Raw genomic sequence first — 16,529 nt, forward strand, 5'->3', positions numbered from 1 at the left:
TTCCTCAGCACAGATGAACCTCATAGAAGAAATTAAAAAGGCTCTCACAAGAGACCTAGAAGAAAAATGGGAAAAGGAGAGGGAGGCTTGGCAAGAGAGCCTGGAGAAGTCATCCCACTCATTTAAAGACAGAGTGGATAAAGAAATAAATCCTTGAAAAATAGGATTAGTGAACTGGAAACAGAAAATAGCTCTCTAAAAAACAAAATTGGCGAAATGGAAAAAAATTCCATAGAACAAAAGAACTCAATTGATCAATTAGAAAAAGATATTTAAAAAGTGAGTGAAGAAAATACTTCATTGAAAATCAGAATTGAACAATTGGAATTGAATGACTCGAGGAGACAAGAAGAATCAGTCAAGGAAATCCAAAAAAATCAAACAATGGAAAAGAATGTGAAATACCTTCTTGGGAAAACAACAGACCTGGAAAACAGATCCAGGAGAGACAATCTGAGAATGATTGGATTCCCAGAAAAGTATGATAAAAAAAGAGACTGGACACTATTTTCCAGGAAATTATCAAAGAGAACTGCCCAGAAGTCATAGAAACAGAGGGTAAAATAGACATTGAAAGAATTCATTGATCCCCTATTGAAAGGGATTTTAAAATCAAAACACCAAGAAATATAGTGGCCAAATGCCAGAACCCTCAGACGAAGGAAAAAATATTGCAAGCGGTTAGAAAAACCCAATTCAAGTATCGAGGAGCCACAATAAGGATCACCCAGGATCTAACAGCATCCACATTAAAGGATAGAAGAGCCAGGAATATGATATTCCGAAAGGCTAAGGAACTCGGTATGCAACCAAAAATAACTTACCCAGCTAGAATGAGCATCTTTTTCCAGGGAAGAAGATGGACATTCAACAAAGTAAGCGAATTTCAACTATTTTTGATGAAAAAGTCAGAACTTAACAAAAAGTTTGATCTACAAATATAGAACTCAAGAGAAATCTAAAAAGGTAAAGATTAATCTTGGGAACTATCTTTCTGCTAGAAAGATGTATTAAGAAAACATGTATACCTTGTTCTAGAAACTAGATGTGGAAAGGACATTGTACCAGAAAAAGGGTAGAGTGGGCTACTACATCTCATGAAGAGGCAAAGGAAACCTATTATATCTGAGAGAAAGAATGGAGGGGGATGAATACAGTGGGTATCTTACTGCCTTCAGAATTGGCTTTAAGAGAAAAATTTTAGACATATTCAATTTATGGTGAAACTTCTCCCACCTCACTGAAAAGTGAGAAGGGACAAGTGAAAAGGGAAGGAATGAGCTAAGCGGAAGGGAATACAGAAACTGGGAGGGAAAGGGGTAAGATGGGGGAGGAACTTTAAGATGGGGGGGGAGAGATACTAAAAAGGGAGGGCTGTGAGAAGCAAGTGGTGCTCACAAGCTTAATATTGGGAAAGGGGATAAGGGGGAAAGTAGGGAGAAAAGCATAAACAGGGGTTAACAAGATGGCAAGTAATACAGAATTGGTCATTTTAACCATAAATGTGAATGGCGTAAACTTCCCCATAAAGAGGAAGCGGTTAGCAGAATGAATTAAAAGCCAGAATCCTACAATATGTTGTTTACAGGAAACACACCTGAAGTGGGGAGATACATGCGGGTTAAAGGTAAAAGGTTGGAGCAAAATCTACTATGCTTCAGGTGAAGTCAAAAAAGCAGGGGTAGCCATCCTGATCTCAGATCAAGCTAAAGCAAAAATTGATCTAATTAAAAGAGATAAGGAAGGGCACTATATCTTGCTAAAGGGTAGCATCGATAATGAAGCAATATCAATATTAAACATGTATGCACCAAGTGGTGTAGCATCTAAATTCTTAAAAGAGAAATTAAGAGAGCTGCAAGAAGAAATAGACAGTAAAACTATAATAGTGGGAGATCTCAACCTTGCACTCTTAGAATTAGATAAATCAAACCACAAAATAAATAAGAAAGAAGTCAAAGAGGTAAATAGAATACTAGAAAAATAAGATATGATTGATCTCTGCAGAAAATGTAATGGAGACAGAAAGGAGTACACTTTCTTTTCAACAGTTCATGGAACCTATACAAAAATTGACCATATATTAGGACATAAAAACCTCAAATGCAGTAAGGCAGAAATAGTAAATGCATTCTTTTCAGACCCCAATGCAATGAAAATTACATACAACAAAAAGCCAGGGCAAAGTAGACCAAAAAATAATTGGAAACTAAATAATCTCATACTAAAGAATGATTGGGTGAAACAGCAAATCATAGACATAATTAATAACTTCACCCAAGAAAACGATAATAATGAGACATCATACCAAAATGTATGGGATGCAGCTAAAGCGATAATAAGGGGAAATGTCATATCTCTAGAGGCGTATTTGTATAAAACAGAGAAAAAGAAGGTCAATGATTTGGGTTTGCAACTAAAAATGCTAGAAAAGGAACAAATTAAAACGCCCCAGTCAAACACTAAACTTGAAATTCTAAAAATAAAAGGAGAGATCAATAAAATTGATAGTAAAAAAACTATTGAATTAATTAATAAAACTAAGAGTTGGTTCTATGAAAAAACCAACAAAATAGACAAACCCTTAGTAAATCTGATTTAAAAAAGGAAAGAGGAAAATCAAATTGTTATTCTTAAAAAATGAAAAGGGAGAACTCGCCACTAATGAAGAGGAAATTAGGGCAATAATTAGGAGTTACTTTGCCCAACTTTATGCCAATAAATTCGACAATTTAAATGAAATAGAAAAATACCTCCAAAAATATAGCTTGCCCAAACTAACAGAGGAAGAAGTAAATATCCTAAACAGTCCCATCTCAGAAAAAGAAATAGAACAAACTATCAACCAACTTCCTAAAAAAAAAAAAATCCCCAGGACCAGATGGATTTACATGTGAATTCTACCAAACATTTATTTTTATTTTTTTTAATTTAATTTTATTTAATAATAACTTTGTATTGACAGAATCCATGCCAGGATAATTTTGACACAGCATTATCCCTTGCAATCACTTATGTTTCGTTTTTTCCCCTCCCTCCTTCCTCCCCCCCGCCAAGATGGCAAGCAGTCCTATATATGTTAAATATGTTTCAGTATATCCTAGATACAATACATATTTGCAGAACCGAACAGTTCTCCCGCTGCACAGGGAGAATTTCTACCAAACATTTAAAGAACAATTAACTCCAATGCTAAATAAACTATTTGAAAAAATAGGGATTGAAGGAGTCCTACCGAACTCCTTTTATGACACAGACATAGTAATGATACCTAAACCAGGGTAGGTTGAAAACAGAGAAAGAAAATTATAGACCAATCTCCCTAATAAATATTGATGCTAAAATCTTAAATAAAATATTAGCAAAAAGATTACAGAAAATCATCCCCAGGGTAATACACTATGACCAAGTAGGATTTATACCAGGAATGCAGAGCTGGTTCAATATTCGGGAAACTATTAACATAATCGAGTATATCAATAACCAACCAAACAAAAACCATATGATCATCTCAATAGATGCAGAAAAAGCATTTGATAAATTCCAACATCCATTCCTAATAAAAACTCTTGAGAGCATTGGAATAAATGGACTTTTCCTTAAAATAGTCAGGAGCATATATTTAAAATCATCAGTAAGCATCATATGCAATGGGGAAAAACAGGAACCTTTCCCAATAAGATCTGGAGTGAAGCAAGGTTGCCCACTATCACCATTATTATTCAATATTGTACTAGAAACACTAGCCTCTGCAATAAGAGTCGAGAAAGAGATTAAAGGAATTAGAGTAGGCAATGAGGAAACCAAACTATCACTCTTTGCAGATGATATAATGGTATACCTAGAGAACCCCAGAGATTCTACTAAAAAGCTATTAGAAATAATTCATAATTTTAGCAAAGTAGCTGGATACAAAATAAATCCCCATAAATCCTCAGCATTTGTATACAGCACCAACAAAATACAACCACAAGAGATACAAAGAGAAATTCCATTCAAAATAACTGTTGATATCATAAAATATTTGGGAATCTATCTACCAAAGGAAAGTCAGGAATTATATGAGCAAAATTACAAAAAATTTTCCACACAAATAAAGTCAGACTTAAATAATTAGAAAAATATTAAGTGCTCTTGGATAGGCCGAGTGAATATAATAAAGATGACAATACTCCCTAAACTAATCTATTTATTTAGTGCTATACCAATCAGACTTCTAAGAAAATATTTTAATGATCTAGAAAAAATAACAACAAAATTCATATGGAACAATAAAAAGTCTAGAATCTCAAGGGAATTAATGAAAAAAAAAATCAAATGAAGGTAGCCTAGCTGTACCTGATCTAAAACTATATTATAAAGCAGCAGTCACCAAAACCATTTGCTATTGGCTAAGAAATAGATTAGGTGATCAGTGGAAAAGGTTAGGTTCACAAGACAGAATAGTCAACTATAGCAATCTAGTGTTTGACAAACCCAAAGATCCTTACTTTTGGGTTAATAATTCATTATTTGATAAAAACTGCTGGGATAACTGGAAATTAATATTGCAGAAATTAGGCATGGACCCACACTTAACATCATATACCAAGATAAGATCAAAATGGGTCCATGACCTAGGCATAAAGAATGAAAGTATAAATAAATTAGAGGAACATAGGATAGTTTATCTCTCAGACTTGTGGAGGAGAAAGAAATTTGTGACCAAAGATGAACTAGAGACCATTACTGATCACAAAATAGAAAATTTTGATTATATCAAATTAAAAAGCCTTTGTACAAACAAAACCAATGTAAACAAGATTAGAAGGGAAGCAACAAACTGGGAAAACATCTTCTCAGTTAAAGGTTCTGATAAAGGCCTCATTTCCAAAATATATAGAGAACTGACTCAAATTTATAAGAAATCAAGCCATTCTCCAATTGATAAATGGTCAAAGGATATGAACAGACAATTTTCAGAGGATGAAATTGCAACTATTACCACTCATATGAAAGAGTGTTCCAAATCACTATTATTCAGAGAAATGCAAATTAAGACAACTCTGAGATACACTACACACCTGTCAGATTGGGTAAGATGACAGGAAAAATAATGGTGAATGTTGGAGGGGATTTAGGAAAACTGGGACACTGATGCATTGTTGGTGGAGTTGTGAACGAATCCAACCATTCTGGAGAGCAATCTGGAATTATGCCCAAAAAGTTATCAAACTGTGCATACCCTTTGATCCAGCAGTGTTACTTCTGGGCTTATATCCCAAAGAAATACTAAAGAAGGGAAAGGGACCTGTATGTGCCAAAATGTTTGTGGCAGCCCTATTTGTAGTGGCTAGAAACTGGAAATTGAATGGATGCCCATCAATTGGAGAATGGCTGGGTAAATTGTGGTATATGAATGTTATGGAATATTATTGTTCTGTAAGAAATGACCAGCAGGATGAATACAGAGAGGCTTTGAGAGACTTACATGAACTGATGCTGAGTGAAATGAGAAGAACCAGGAGATCATTATACACTTCAACAACGATATTGTATGAGGATGTATTCTGATGTAAGTGGATTTCTTTGACAAAGAGACCTAACTCAGTTTCAATTGACAAATTTTAGACAGAAGCAGCTACAGCCAAAGAAAGAACACTGGGAAATGCATGTGAACTCTTTGCATTCTTGTCTTTCTTCCCAGGTTATTTTTACCTTCTGAATCCAATTCTCCCTGTGCAACAAAACTGTTTGGTTCTGCAAACATATATTTTATCTAGGATATACTGCAAAATATCTAACATATATAGGACTGCTTGCCATCTAGGGGAGGGGGTGGAGGGAGGGAGGGGAAAAATTGGAATAGAAGTGAGTGCAAGGGATAATGTTGTAAAAAATTATTATATATATTTTCTCCCTGACCTAGAATTTAGCTATAAAGTTCCTTGGAGTTTTCATTTAGAGATTTCAAGAAGCAAATGATGGATTCTTTCAATGTCTACTTTTTTCTCTGATTTGGGGATATATTTAGGTGGTTTTCTTTGAATAGTTCTTTGAATATGATGTCTAGTTCCTCCTTTTGATTATGACTTTCAAGTAGCCCAACGATTCTGATATCTCTCCTGAATCAGTTTTCCAGGTCACATTTTTTCATTCAGGAATTCTACATTTTCTTCCATTTTTTCATTCTTTTGATTGTTTGATTGATTCTTGATGTCTCACAGAATTGTGAGCTTTCACTCATCCAATTCTAATTTTTAAGGAATTATTTTCTTCATCTAGCTTTTGTACCTTGTTTTTCATTTGATTAATTTTCTTTTTAAGGAGTTGTTTTCTTCGGTGGATTTTTATACCTACTTTTCCATTTGGCTAATTGTACTTAAAAAATAATTTTCTTTTTCCTAGCTGTTGACTTTTCCACATTTTTCTTATATCACTCTCATTTCTTTTCAAAGTTTTTCTTTTCCCTCTATTATTTGAATTTTTACCTTCTTTTTGAGCTCTTTCATGAGATCTTTCTGGGTGGCAGACCAATTCCCATCTTTCTTTGGGGCTTTTCTTATAAGTGTTTTGATTGCTGTCCTCCATAGTGTTTGTGTTAATCTTTGCTATCGCCATAATAACTTTCTATTGTCAAATTCTTTTTTTGTCATTTTCCCTCATGTTTTCCAATATTTTCTCTTATTTTTAAATGTCAACTCAGTTTCTGTGTTAGAAAGGGCATTTTGCCAGGGATGTAGGCCCTTTCTATTTACTTGGTTCTGCCCTGTTTTCGCCATAGGAAAAATTGAAAATAGAATGTATAAACTGGTAACTTTCTAAAAGAAGCCACCAAATGAAAACTTACAGAAGTATCCTAGCCAAAATGGAGTTTTCCATTCAAAGAAAAGTATACTGCAAGTAGCCAGAAAAAACTAGAGCCCAAGTACTGAGGAGATGGTGGATCACTCAAGAAGAACTGGGAAGAAAGAGCATTCTTGGGAATAGAGTATTGTAAAAGGAAAATGGACATAAACTTAAAGTCCAGAACAACATATTTGGCAAAACTAAATAAATCCTTCAGTTTTGAAATATTTTTAAATAAAATAGATCTAACAATCATCCAAATGGAAAAGGCAGAAGTGAGTGATCACTGAAATAGGGACACAGGAAACAAGAGAAACATAGAAACAAAAACAGTGGGGAAACAACCACAGTTGAAAGGGTCTAGGTGAGAATGAATTGTTTATATGATATACTAACAATATTTATATAATGCTTGAAGGTTTATAAAGAATTTATATATGTTATCTGATTTGATCTTTACAATGATTCTGTGAAGTAGGTGCTGTTTTAATTATCCCTACTATTCAGATGAGGCTGAGAGAGCTAAAGTGAATGGATTAGGATCCCACTGCTAGGCAAGTGTCTAAAATAGAATTTGAACTGAGGTCTTTCTGACTTCAAATCTGTAACTCTATCTATTATTATCCATAGCTGATAAAAGGAGAAAAGAAGAAAACGTCTTCTGAGATGAAGAGCATATTAATTATAAAAAGGGGGTGAGGGGAAGAGGCAATTTTATTTTTACTTTATCTAAAGAAAAGAACATTGCACACAAACAGATTCTTATACACACAAACAAAATACTAGCATAGGAATAAATTAAATTCAACAGAGAAATAAGCAGAACTAGGAAGAGAGGAGAAAAGGAAATAAGAAAAAAGGTAGAATATATGAAGAAATAAGAAAAAAATGGGACAAAGGAATGCTTAAAGGAGTAATGGCAAAAAATTTAAAAAAAAATCTGAAATTGAGATAAAGCAAGGGAAGAAATGAAAATTTACATATTGTAAATTTAAATCATTTATAAATGTTAGGAAAAATATTGGGAAAACCTTTTTTTAATTTTAACTGTAATTTCATTTTATTTTAGTGCCAAATTCACTCTCTCTCTAGTTTTTCTAACAGCTATTGAAAATCCATTACAAGTAAAAAGTCATGAAAACCAAATGTCCATATCAGCCATGCTCTGAAAAAGAAACAGAAAAAGAAAGAAAACAAGTCTTTCACACGTGGTTATTTGAGTAAATTGTTTGCCTGATCCCCCAAATTTCACTTTGCATTAATTCTCATATTTTCCAGATTTCTGAAACCATCAACTTCATTATTTCTTTTAGCATAATACTATTCCATCATGTTCTATAACTTATTCATCCATTCTTCTAATTATAGACATTGGCTAAGTTGCTTTTTATTTGTCATACTAAAAAAGCTGCCATAAATATTTTTGTAAATACAGGTCTTTCTCCTCTTTCTTTGATCTTTTTAGGGTATAGATCTAATAAGAGCATTACTAGGCCAAAGGATATGCACTGTTTAATAGTTTTTTAGGTATAGTTCCAAACTGCCTTCTAGAATAGCTATATTAGTCAACATCTTCACCAATAGTGCCTTAATGTACCTATTTTTTCTCATCTTCTCTAGAATTTGTCATTTTTCATTTCTGTCATTTAAGCTAATTTGATAGGCATAAAGGGACACCTCAGAGTTATTTTAACTAGCATTTCTCTAATTATTAGTGATTTAAAGCATTTTCATATAATTGATAGCTTTGATTTATTCCTCTGAAAACTGCCAGTTCCTATCTTTTGATCACTTATCAATTGGGGAATCATTTTTTTTCATAAATTTAATTCATTGAAAATGAATTAATTAAATAGCATAATAGGGAAAAAGCATCAGAACAATTCATAACTAAATTCTTTAAGATGAAGAAATAAACTCCAGGAGCAGATAATTTATAATTAAATTCTATAAAACATTCAGTGAACATTTCATAAACTTTTTGTAAAAATAGGGGGAAAGGGGGGGCATTTCTAAACTTTCTATGAAATAAATATGATCTTCATCTTAACCAACAAAAGTCAGAACAAAGAAAATGAAAGCCTGATTAAGTAGAATATCACAAATGAACATTTAACCCCCAAATTTTAATAAAATATTAGTAAATAATTGCCAGTACCATATTAAAAAGATTGTGCAATATAAACAGGTTGGAGAGGCAAAAATGGATCAAACAAACCCAGGGACTCCCTTTTAGGCTCTCCTGTTTTTCTGGAAACCACATTAATGCCTCAAAATGAATTATGGAGCAGCAATACCCACAAAAGGAAAGGTGAAATAATTTTTCATCTCAAAACAACTTCGGAGGTTGGCAGAAAAGGTCTGTACGACCAGTGTGAGAATGCAATACAGTTTAATGAAGATAATGTCAGCTCACCAATACAGCAGCAGATCTTGGGAGCTCCAGAAATGGCAGTAATGGAATCTTAGTTTCTCAGTCTATGTATAATAAGGGGGTCTGACAACTAGTCAAAAGGAGATTATATGCATTCCTTTTCTGGTCCTAAGTATAAAACTCTGTTGCACTATTAATACATGGAGCTGGGTTGTAGTTCTGGTCTCAGTACCAGGGCAAAGAGGAACACAGCACATCAGAGTTCATTGAATCTATTGAAGAGAATTCCTTAAAAAGCAGAATTGACCACATGGAAACAGATGTATAAAAATTTACTGAAGAAAGGAAATCCTTAAAAAGTAGATTCAGTCTACCTAAATTAATTTATTCATTCAGTGTCATACCAACCAAAATACCAAAAAATTATTTTATAGAACTCGCCTCTCCTCTGCTCTCCTCTCCTCTCCTGTCCTCTCCTCTGCTCTCCTTTGCTCTCCTGTCCTCTCCTCTGCTCTCTTCTCCTCTCCTCTCCTCTCCTCTCCTCTCCTCTCCTCTCCTCTCCTCTCCTCTTTTCTCCTCTTCTCTTCTCTCCTCTCCTTTCCTTTCCTGTCCTTATTAAGTACGGGCTAGCTCCCTGGCTTCAGGATCAGCCAGAGTTAGGATAAATCAACATTCTTCGTTTTTAGGGGGAAAATTAAAGGAGGCAGTCAAGCTGCTACAAGGCTTGTTGCCAAAGATGTATCCTGGATTCTGGAATCTGGAGTCTCCAGCTTCTCTCCTCCTAGTCCTGCAGCCAAGTGACCCTGACTTCTCTCCCTCAGTCCTCCAAACCTTGTATACAATTACCTCACCACTAAGCATTCAGCAAGCCCCAATCATGAGGAGAGCCATCATCTAAGTATATGCTTATAGAGCCATTATCTCACATCTAATAGGTAATTAGCCTTAAGTGCTCTCTTGTCTGATTTAAGAACACCTTTTTCAGAGTTTCAGCCTTCTACATCTCGTCTCCTCTCCTCTTCTCTCTTTTCCTCTCCTCTGCTCTGCTTTCCTCTTCTTTCCTCTGTTCTGCTCTCCTCTCCTTTCTTCTTCTCTCCTCCACTCTCTTCTCCTCTTCTCTCCTCTCTTCTTTTCTCTTCTCTTCTCCTCTCTTCTCCTCTCCTCTCTTTTTCTCTCTTCTCTTCTTCTCTCCTCTCCCCTCTCTCTTTTTGTCTGGTTATAGGGGTAGTTTGCGAATATGGAAAGGTCCAAAAATCCTGGTGGAACTGTGAAAGGTCTTCCCTAGTCAATGTCACACCTACAGAAAATATCACTGAAGAGGTTTAGGTTTTAGTCTTAGGTCTAACATGGTATGTGCCCAAGTCAAGAACCTATTTGGAGTTCAGTTCTCTCACCTGTAAAATTGAAATAATGATGCTTACAAAAGCTATCTTGAAGTTCTGTTTTTTCTTTGCTATTATATGAAATAAAGTCTCTTTAAACAAAATACAAAATGGGCTAAGGTTTGTTAATGAATTATATTCATACATACATATGTGTATATGTATGTTCATAATATCTCTAAATTTATATACATACACCCCATATATTATTATATATGTGTTATATGTACATGTGTATATGTGTGTGCATGTATGTATACATATACACACAATACAAATATACATATACATATGTAAATATATATATTTTTATCAAAGATCTGTAATTCCTTCCATATTTTTAAAGTTCTGAACCTGCAGCCAGGGAGCATTCTGGTAAAACACTTCATTACACCAACTGTTCTTTCCAAATACATTTCCCCAAAAATATACCCAGATTAACAAAAGTCTACAATTAACCTTGTTTATAAAGATAATTATTTAATTAGAAGAAATGCAATATAGACTTTCCTCTAAGGATGTCTGGTTTCCATAAGGGAGCCTAAGGAGATACAAAAAGTGGTGTGTTGGGATCCACTTGTATTGGCTTTCTAGAGTTAATTGTTAAACTTTCAATCTGAGTGCTTAAATTTCAGAAATTAATAAATGCTGCAAATTAGTGCTTGATTTATTGTTTTGCTGACGATATAGATTTAAGAAGGCAATGGAGAAAAAATGTCAACAATGTAAACTAAGCTTAAAATTTTCTTGTGCAAATATTAAATACTTTGAAATTTTATATATGTGTGTATACATATATTAATATATGTGCATGTATGTATGTGTATATTTCAGAGATAATTTTTTAACATTTACCAGCACACTCCTGAATACACAATTGCTGTCTTGAGGTCTGTAGTTGGAAAGGTTTCAGTAACTTAGTATCTGTCTCAGTACTGTTCTTGGCCTGTCAACTGAAACAACTTCACCTTTAAACATTTGTAATCAGTGATTACTGAAATAAATTGTAGCTAGAATAATTTTTTTGAGCAAAAGTTTCCAGTTTCAATGATTTTTGAAAAGTTTACAGCTTAAATCTGGACATATTCATGAAGCTGTTGGCAATCTACCATAAAACATTCTACTAGGCAATATTTTCATACATATAGATAAATATATGTATGTTAACACACACACACACACATATATATATATTTATTATTTGGTTTTATAATAACATATATGCTATTAACTTAATCTCTCTGTATACAATGAACAAAGACATTCTTTAAAGCCTGATTAGGTGATGGTTGATAACTCTGTGTGTGTGTGTGTGTGTGTGTGTGTGTGTGTGACCGTGCAGTGATGTTTCTAAAATCAATTTAACGTCTGAAATATCAAGACTACAGCTGTTATGTTTGAAAAGTTATTAGTTATTGCAGAGTTGGAACGTTAATTTCTCATATTTTCCCATTAAAGACACCATGCTATAGTAAATAGAGCACTGACTGAAATTAAAATGACCTGGATTCAAAAGTTTAAACTTGGGGGCAGATAGGTGGTTCAGTGGATAGAGCAACAACCCTCAAGTCAGAAGGACCTGAGTTCAGATGTGGCCTCAGACACTTAACATTTCCTATCTGTGTGACCCTGGGCAAGTCACTTAGTCCCAATTGCCTCAAAAAAAAAAGCTCCACTTTTAGCATATAGTGATTATATAACTCTGGGCAAGTCATTTACATTCTTTTAAATATATATATATATATATATATATATATATATATATTTCTAGTTTATCCCACCTGAACCCCTCCCTCCAATTGAAAATGAAAGAAAAAAAATATAACCCTGTTTTATATAAAAACATATATAGGAAAACAAAACACATTTCTGCATTGGCCATGTCTAAAAAACTCCATTTCATTCTGCAATCCAAAATCCTACATGTCTCCAAGTATTTCATATCAAAAAGTACATATAATGTTTTATTATTAGTCCTCTGGAATCCTGATTAAGTCATTATACTTATCAAGTCACTTTAAGAGATCTTTATATTTACTATGCTTGTGTGTTAGTGTATATATTATTTCATCCAATATGTTCACTTTACTCTGTATCAATTTATATGTTTTCCCAGGTTTTATGAAATTATGCCATATAGAACAAGAATATTCTTTCACATTTATATAGCATAAATTTTTCAGTCATTCCCAATTGATAAACATGTCCTCAGATTACAATTCTCTCTCTCTTTTTTTGCATATATTTTCTTAGATTTTGCTTTGCTTAGGATTAATCTGTCCATTAATCTGTCCATCAATCTTTCTTATAATTCTTCTTTCCCCTTCTTCTCTTTTCCTTTTATTTCTCTATGGAGTGAATCCTATTTCTATATTCCTCTTTCTCTCAATGTATATATTCTTCTTTCTTTTAACCAGTTCAGTTGAGAATGAGGTTCAGGTGACAGTCATCCCTCTTCACATTTTCTTCCTTGTTTTACATAGATGTCTTTGTGCACACTCAGAATATCTGAGATAATTTTCTCTATTCTTCTCTTTTCTCTTCTATACCTCCTTACTATATTTGTTTCCCTTCTCTGTTTCCATTTTTCTCTTCACCTCAAAACAGAACAAAATCACTCTTAGATCTTGTCCAATTAGACTTTCTCTGTTTGACCCCTGATGATTCATAGGGGATATGTGTATCACTTAATAGAATGCGAGGAATTTAACTTTGTTTAGACACTATTGATTTTTTACTCCTCTTCACTTAAAAAAATGTTTTCCTTAACTCCTGTGTTTGAACTTCATTAAAATTTTTTATGTAGCTCTGGTCTTTTCATTAGGAATGCTTAGAAATACTCTATTTTGTTAAGGGTCCATTTTTCTTCCCCCAGGAATACTAAATTTTTTGCTGGGTACATTATTCTTAACCTTTTATTTTCTGGGATATTGTATTTCAAGTTTTCTGCTCATTTATGGTAGTGGCTGCTAAATCTTATATGATCTTGACTGTGATTCCTTGGTACTTCAATTCTTTTTGACATTTTATAGTATATATTTTTCTTTAACAAGAGTTTGAATATTAATGTTTTCTTCAAGATGTACCCAGTGGATTCTAACTACTTTGTATACTTTATTCTCTGCTTATAAGAGATTTGGACCATTTTTCTTTAAGAAACAGGAAGTCTAGGTTGTTTTATTGTTAGAGTCAGGTAATGCATTAATTCCCAAATTATTTTCCTTGATTTTTTTTTTTCAGGTCAACTTAAAAAGATTTTAGTCTTTCGAATTTGAATATTTATTGTTGTCCCAATAAATTGTAATGAACCAAATAGAAAACAATGACTATATGTGGGATACCACACAGTCATTGTTTTCTATTTGGTTCATTACAATTTTCATGGAATTTGTTGTTTGAGCAAATTTTTGTATAGCTTGTTATAAGCTGCTTTTTTTTTTCTATTTTTCACTTCCATAACTCTCAGGTCTTCCCCAATGTATTTCCTTTAGCACTCTCATTTTGTTTGTAAGAAGTTATTATAGTTGAACTCTCAAAAAACCCTTGTTTCATCTATCCCAGAAATAATATTGAGCTTGTAGTCAAATTGCGTTTTTCTCTGAGACTTTCCTTGAAGATATTTTGGAGTTATTCTCCTTTGGGTTCATATCTCAAGATTCCCTTTCACCATAATCAATTTCTAAAGTAAAATTAATTTTTTTCTCATTCTTTCAATTTGCTGAACTTGGCAAATTTCTTTAGGGGAAATTTGGGCTAATTCTATTACTGTTTTCTTGGGTGTATTGAGTATTGTGTTATTTTAGAATTATAGATACAACTCAGGCTGGGAAGTACTTTCAAAGTTGTTTGATTTAGGACAAAATCTAATGACAGCCCCCTTTTAATGTGAGCTCTGAAAATTCTTGACCTAGGTTCATGTTTGAAAAAATAATCAGTTAGTGTTTTTAGCTTTGCTGGTTCAGAGTTGTAGAACTGCAGGTTGATTTCAGAAAGACCTGGAAAGATTTACATGAACTGTTGCAAAATGAAGTGAGAAGAATCAGAAGAACATTGTATATTGTAACATTAATATTATTCCATGATTAGCTGCAAATGACAGCGATTCTTAGCAATACAATGATCTAAGACAATTTCAAAGGGCTCATGATAAAAAGCACTATCCATTTCTAGAGAAAGAACTGATGAAGTGTGCATGCAGACTGAAACATATTATTCCCACTGATTTTATTTTAGAGTGTTTTTTGGGGGCTCTGTATCTTTTTGCATGATTACATATATATAATCTATATCAAATTTCTTATTATCTCAGGGAGGGAGACAGGGAAGAAAGGAAGAAGAGAATTTGGAACTCAGCATTATAAAAAGTGAATGTTAAAATTGTTTTTACATGTAATTGGGGAAATATTATTTAAAAATAAAATACTCATTGATTGCTTAATCAAAGAAAATTGATCTATTGGCAAACATTACAATATTTAAAAGACCTATTAGAACCATAATGAAACTATAAATAATAAAAGGTTCCTTGAAAAAAAAACACTATTCTGTAGGCCACAGGAAAATAAAAACTGTCTCATAGAAATGCTAGATGGATTACACAACTGGGCAACAACTCCTTGGTGGCAAGATCATAAAGAACTTTTAGAGGACCTTAAAAAACTGGTCATTGTGACTGGTGATGCCAAATATTTGCAATTTACTGTAGGTCTTTTAAAAAAGATAATGATGATGAATCAGAGCAGCACTAGAAATACCAGTCACAGCCAATTTATAATGTCTTCATTACAGTCAACTTTTTTTATGTGATGAAAACGATGAGCAGGAATAGATCCAGGAACATTAGAGCTACAACACGATCATCAAATGTCCATAATGGAAACAGATCATATGTAGTAAGTTAGGGAAGAAATTACAAGAGACCAGGTAAAATTATATACATAAATTTATAGAAACCTCAGTAAGCCTGTTTTCTCCAGCTGTGTTCAGCAGTACTATTTGCAGTAGGAGCAAAAGAGGCAGAAGTTAAAAGTAATCTTTCACAAGGAAACATCTTTTGATAAGATAAGGATTTGAGAAAAGAGGATAGTCAGGATGGGTAAGGAAAGTACATGTAGTCAGTGCAGGCATAACAAGCCTGTAAAAGAACTGAGGAATGAAAGATTTGTAGCAATTGGGCATTATTCTGTTTAACTTTCTTTTGTTCATAATAAATTTTCAGGTGCCATCTACCTTTCTCACAGATTTCACCGTGTTATAATAAAGAGGGTTAAGTATTCTAATTTTCTTGATCTCCATAAAGATCAAGAAAAAAATTGCCTCATATTGTTTGTTGGATTAGTTGGATTACTTTACACATTTCCCTTTGTCTCTACCTGCAACAATCATCATAAAGACTGAAAATAGGTCAATCCTGTAATGTTTCTTCTCTTCATGGTTTGTCTTCTATAATCCCTCTGTGGATGATTCAAAGGGTATAGTCTTTAAGGAAAATCATATGTTTGAATGGACTGAAGTACACTTACTTCTGCAATGGACTTCAAGGTCCAGTTTTATTAACATTGTCCATAAGTAGCCTGAATATCAATTTTTAAAGAGTCAGTTATATGCTGCAGGAGTCATGATCAATGCTCCCTCTGGAAGAAGTTTCTGTCTTCTATCACATAGCAGAGTATCAGTGCTTTTGCCTTGTTCCCCTCTTTTTCAAATAATTTTTTGCACTAACAGCAGCATTTGTCCAGACTCCTAAATATTTCATTCTCTTACTCAATTCTCACCAATTGATCAGCTCAGGGATTGAAGTCATTCTGATAAAGCTGCTCTCTGAAATAGAATAGATTTAACATATGACAGATTGTATATGTGTATATGTTCGCAGGGGAAGGATACATAAATTCGATGTCTCAAACTCATTTTCTTTATGGACTTCACTCTTTCTTTTTCAAATC

At 33.4% G+C, this 16,529-nt stretch overlaps 1 pseudogene; it reads left to right on the forward strand.

Annotated features, from left to right (window-relative positions):
* LOC127544779 (starch-binding domain-containing protein 1-like) overlaps positions 1-9,297 on the forward strand; it is a 93,226-nt pseudogene extending 83,929 nt beyond the window's left edge.
* Positions 9,298-16,529: the final 7,232 nt, after the last annotated feature.

Source organism: Antechinus flavipes, chromosome 1 (assembly GCF_016432865.1).
Source record: "Antechinus flavipes isolate AdamAnt ecotype Samford, QLD, Australia chromosome 1, AdamAnt_v2, whole genome shotgun sequence".
NCBI classification, from domain to species: domain Eukaryota; kingdom Metazoa; phylum Chordata; class Mammalia; order Dasyuromorphia; family Dasyuridae; genus Antechinus; species Antechinus flavipes.